This window comes from Metopolophium dirhodum, unplaced genomic scaffold (assembly GCF_019925205.1).
Source record: "Metopolophium dirhodum isolate CAU unplaced genomic scaffold, ASM1992520v1 scaffold20, whole genome shotgun sequence".
Taxonomy (NCBI): Eukaryota; Metazoa; Arthropoda; class Insecta; order Hemiptera; family Aphididae; genus Metopolophium; species Metopolophium dirhodum.
The window spans coordinates 1-5,000 of NW_026869908.1; the positions used below are offsets into that span (position 1 = coordinate 1).

The following is a 5,000-nucleotide window of genomic DNA, read 5'->3' on the forward strand; positions in this document are numbered from 1 at the left end:
GCCGGGTCGGCTGAGAGTCCACGGACCTCTCCGGCTTCCGAGACGCGGACGCGGACGGTCACCGTACGGGCGGAGCGCGGACCGCAGGCTGCCGTGTAATTTAAAAAAAAAAAAAACCGATACGTTCCGACCTCAGATCAGGCGGGACTACCCGCCGGATTTAAGCATATTAATAAGCGGAGGAAAAGAAAACAACCGTGATTCCCTTAGTAGCGGCGAGCGAACAGGGAAAAGCCCATCGCCGAATCCCGCCGCGCACTTTTGTGTCGCGGCACCTATGGGAGTTGTGGCGTACGGGCCGGCCTCGTTGCCGGGGCGCACGTGACGGTCCAAGTCTCCCTTGAACGGGGCCATGGCCCGCAGATGGTGCCAGGCCAGTAGAGGCCGTCACAGCGTTCCGGGATCGGACCGCGCCTTCGAGTCGGGTTGCTTGAGAGTGCAGCCCGAAGTTGGTGGTAAACTCCATCTAAGGCTAAATACGGCCACGAGACCGATAGTTTACAAGTACCGTGAGGGAAAGTTGAAAAGAACTTTGAAGAGAGAGTTCATAAGAACGTGAAACTGTTCGGGTGTAAACGGACAGAGCCCGCGAGTCCCCGCCGGGCGAATTCACGGTCGGTCTAACCGCCGGCCGGATCTTTCGCTCGGTTAGCGGACGTCGCGACCCGTTGGGCGCCGGCCGAAGGGCTTGGGTGGCGTTCGTCGCGGCGGTTGCGTTTCGGCGTGACCGTTCGCGCCGAACCCCGGTGCTCCTGGTCGGCTCGCCCGACGGCAAGAACCGTCGACGCGGCCCCGTCGCAGGCGGGGTCCCGTCGGTCGGCGACGATTTCGGGCTACTTTCCGACCCGTCTTGAAACACGGACCAAGGAGTCTAACGTGTGCGCGAGTCAACGGTGATCTTACGAAAAACCACGTTTGGCGCAATGAAAGTGAACCGTTTACGGTGCGGACGATGGCCTAGCGACCGAACCCACCGGCGTTCAAAGTCGCGCTGGTCCGCAGTCCGGGGGCGTCTTCGCCAGGTCGGCTTCGGCCGTCCGAGGGCGCACCCTTAGCGCACACGTTGGTACCCGAAAGATGGTGAACTATGCCTGGCCAGGATGAAGTCAGGGGAAACCCTGATGGAGGTCCGCAGCGATTCTGACGTGCAAATCGATCGTCTGAGCTGGGTATAGGGGCGAAAGACTAATCGAACCATCTAGTAGCTGGTTCCATCCGAAGTTTCCCTCAGGATAGCTGGCGCCGATGTGTCCCGCCCGTTCGCGGGCGTACGGACGCCGGTGGGACTCCGCGCTGTACGGCGCGGTAACAACACGCTCGTAACACGGAGGATGTCTCATACGGTAAAGCGAATGATTAGAGGACATTGGGGCCGAAACGACCTCAACCTATTCTCAAACTATAAATGGGTGAGATCGCCGGCTTTACCTGGTACACCGCGTGAACCGCGTGCGAAGCCGGCGACGGAACCCTAGGCGCTTAGTGGGCCATTTTTGGTAAGCAGAACTGGCGCTGCGGGATGAACCGAACGCCGAGTTAAGGCGCCGAAATCGACGCGTATTCAGAGACCATGAAAGGCGTTGGTTGCTGATGACAGCAGGACGGTGGCCATGGAAGTCGGAATCCGCTAAGGAGTGTGTAACAACTCACCTGCCGAAGCAACTAGCTCTGAAAATGGATGGCGCTGGAGCGTCGTGCCTATACTCGGCCGTCGACGGCATAGTGGGGCCGGTCGTCGCTCGCGGCGGTCGGTCCCGGCAAGCCTCGACGAGTAGGATGGCGCGGCGGTGTGCGTCGAAGGGCAGGTCGCGAGACCGCCTGGAGCCGCCGTCGGTGCAGATCTTGGTGGTAGTAGCAAATACTCGAGAGGGGCCCTCGGGGGCTGCCGTGGAGAAGGGTTTCTTGTGAACAGCCGTTGTCCAAGAGTCAGTCGATCCTAAGCCCGGGGAGAGATCCTCGTACCACGGGCGAAGGCGTTTTCGAATCGCCCTTGGGGCGAGAGGGAATCCGGTTCGTATTCCGGAACCCGACGCGGAACCGCTCCCTAGTGTTCGGGGCTCTTTTGTCTCGTCTGGGTAACCAGAATGAACTCGAAGAAGCCGCCGGGGGATCTGGGTAGAGTTCTCTTTTCTCTGTGAGCGTTGTACGTCCCTGGAATCCTCTAGCCGGGCGATAGGGACGCGAGCGCGAAGAGCACCGCTCGTTGCGGCGGTGTCCGTGATCCCCACGCGGACCTTGAAAATTCGAGAGAGGGCCACGCGGAGTCTTCGCGTCGGTTCGTACCGATATCCGCAGCAGGTCTCCGAGGTGAGCAGCCTCTAGCCGCATAGAATAATGTAGGTAAGGGAAGTCGGCAAAACCGATCCGTAACTTCGGGATAAGGATTGGCTCTGAGGAGCGTGGCTGTCGGGTTCGGGTCGTCGTAGAAGCGTAGGCGGTTTTGGCGACACCCCGGCCGTCGCCCGCGCGCCCGGTCTTCGGACCGGGAGCCTCGAGGCGGCCGCGGGCCCGTCGCCGTCCGCCGACCGTGGAACCACCGAGCTTCGGTCGCTGGCCGCGTCGCGGCCGGCCGATCGCCTTGGTGTCGGTTCGCCGTCACCGGGCGGTCCGGCCGCCGCGGCGTCGGTCGCGTAGCCGGATCGACAGCCATGTAACGGTCAACTCAGAACTGGCACGGACCAGGGGAATCCGACTGTCTAATTAAAACAAAGCATCGCGATGGCCCGGGACGGGTGTTGACGCGATGTGATTTCTGCCCAGTGCTCTGAATGTCAACGTGAAGAAATTCAAGCAAGCGCGGGTAAACGGCAGGAGTAACTATGACTCTTTTAAGGTAGCCAAATGCCTCGTCATCTAATTAGTGACGCGCATGAATGGATTAACGAGATTCTCACTGTCCCTATCTACTATCTAGCGAAACCACAGCCAAGGAGGTGGGGCATGTGTGTTTCGCTGGGCGCCGCGGGGTTGACGGACCGCGGCGCTTGCCGAAGGCCGGGGCGTCCACGTCGCCGGCGGATGGATACTGACTTATAAAGTTTGCTAACACCGAGCCAATCGTCCCATTTACGGTTGATTACGTGAATCAACCGGTGACACGAGATCCAATCGCGGCGTCTCCGACGAGCGACTCGCTGGAGTGCGTGAGATGAGAATCACAGAAGGCCAACGCTAGCTCCTATATGCTTAAGGCGTTGCGTCGGGTGATTACTTCTCCGAACATCCCTCATGAGTACCTTGACCGATAGATGGTTCGCATCAGCTATGAGCAAAGATGCGTTCCTGGCGGAAGAGATCAAACCGAGCGGATGGGAAAACGCACCGGCGACTCGCAGGAGTGCGGGAGATGAGAACCACAGAAGGCCGACACTAGCTCCTATATGCTTAAGGCGTCGCGTCGGGTGGTTACTTCTCCGAACATCCCTTATGAGTACCTTGACCGATAGATGGTTCGCATTAGCTATGAGCAAAGATGCGTTCCTGGCGGAAGAGATCAAACCGAGCGGATGGGAAAGCGCACTGGCGTCTCGCAGGAGTGCGGGAGATGAGAATCACAGAAGGCCGACGCTAGCTCCTATATGCTTAAGGCGTCGCGTCGGGTGATTACTTCTCCGAACATCCCTCATGAGTACCTTGACCGATAGATGGTTCGCATTAGCTATGAGCAAAGATGCGTCCCTGGCGGAAGAGATCAAACCGAGCAGATGGGAAAGCGCACCGGCGACTCGGTCGGCGGATGGGCGGTGATTTGGATTCAGTCAATCGTTTACAAATGACCCAGCCCGGGAGGGAGGACTCCGGGGTTGTGCGCCGGAACCAACCTCGACGACTGGGTGCCACCAGTGGCAAAACCTTGAACGCACCAGCCGGAGGGCCGGCAAACCCAGTTTGTCGTCAAAATAAGCACAATTTGTTACCGTAAGACTGAAACCACCGAAGAGTGGGCGGAGACAGGATCCACATGCCTGATCTACGGGCAGGTAACACCTTAGTAACGCTAGGCGGAAGCGAGGAAGTGGGGGCTAAGGTCCACCGCTCCCGTAAGAACTGCTAAAGAAACTGCGGTGACGACGGCGACGGGGGGTTCGGATCCCTCGCTTCTGAGCGGAAACCGACCGCTACAGACAACACGAGGCCACCAGAACTCTGAAGGCGGCAGAGAGAGGACGGATCTGGGGGGCCGCTGGTTACACCGAGCCGGTGTTCCCGCGCCTGCAATGGTGAAGCGCCCGCCGGTTCGGGGGGGAGCCGGCGGGTCCCCGGAGTGGTCCGACCTAGGTTGCCGAAAGGGCATCGAGGCAACCCCGTGAAGACTTACTGGCGCTCACCCGCCTGACAAGGACGGCCCAACCGGGTCACGACGAGTCAGGCGGATGGAACGACCTGTACAAGTACACACCTGCTACCGACCGCGCCAAGACGAGTCACGTTGAGAAACTGGCTGACTAATCTGGTCCGGGAAAGGGGCAGGCGGGGTACGGTCTTAACGAAGCCAGCCCTAGGGCTTCGGGTTAACTGAACTGTAATCACAAGGGCCCGGGGCAGGTCATCCTTGGTGCTAGCGAAATGACCAAGGACCTCCGGGTTTCCTGGGCCACCTGTACCTTCCAAGGTGGCAGCCTGGTGGTTTAGAATGCGCTAAGCCATAAAAGGGTCTGAAATGGGTAGGAAGGCGGGGGGGCGCTCAAACAAGGCTACACCCTCGAGCGCCCTCACGAAAAGCTCACTCATGACTGTGTGGAATCACGAGGAGCAAAAAGAGCCGCGGAATTGAGGCCGCGGCTGACGATGTCCTGCCCGGGTACAGGACTGGGCGGTTGACGAACGGCCTGAAGGCGTCTTCGCACCCCCGGGCCACCTGAGGGCCCCGTCCCGATCTCAACGCCAGTGGAGGGCGCATCTCCAAACCGAGCTTCCCGGGGGAATAGGAAGCACCTTGAGGTGGTCTCAGAGACTTACCGGTGGCAACGGGAAAGGGTCATCAATGAAGGAAAAGAGGA

General features: G+C 59.6%; 1 pseudogene; it reads left to right on the forward strand.

Moving 5' to 3' along the window:
- Positions 1–127: 127 nt before the first annotated feature.
- Positions 128–5,000, forward strand: part of LOC132953371 (large subunit ribosomal RNA) — a 7,455-nt pseudogene continuing 2,582 nt past the window's right edge.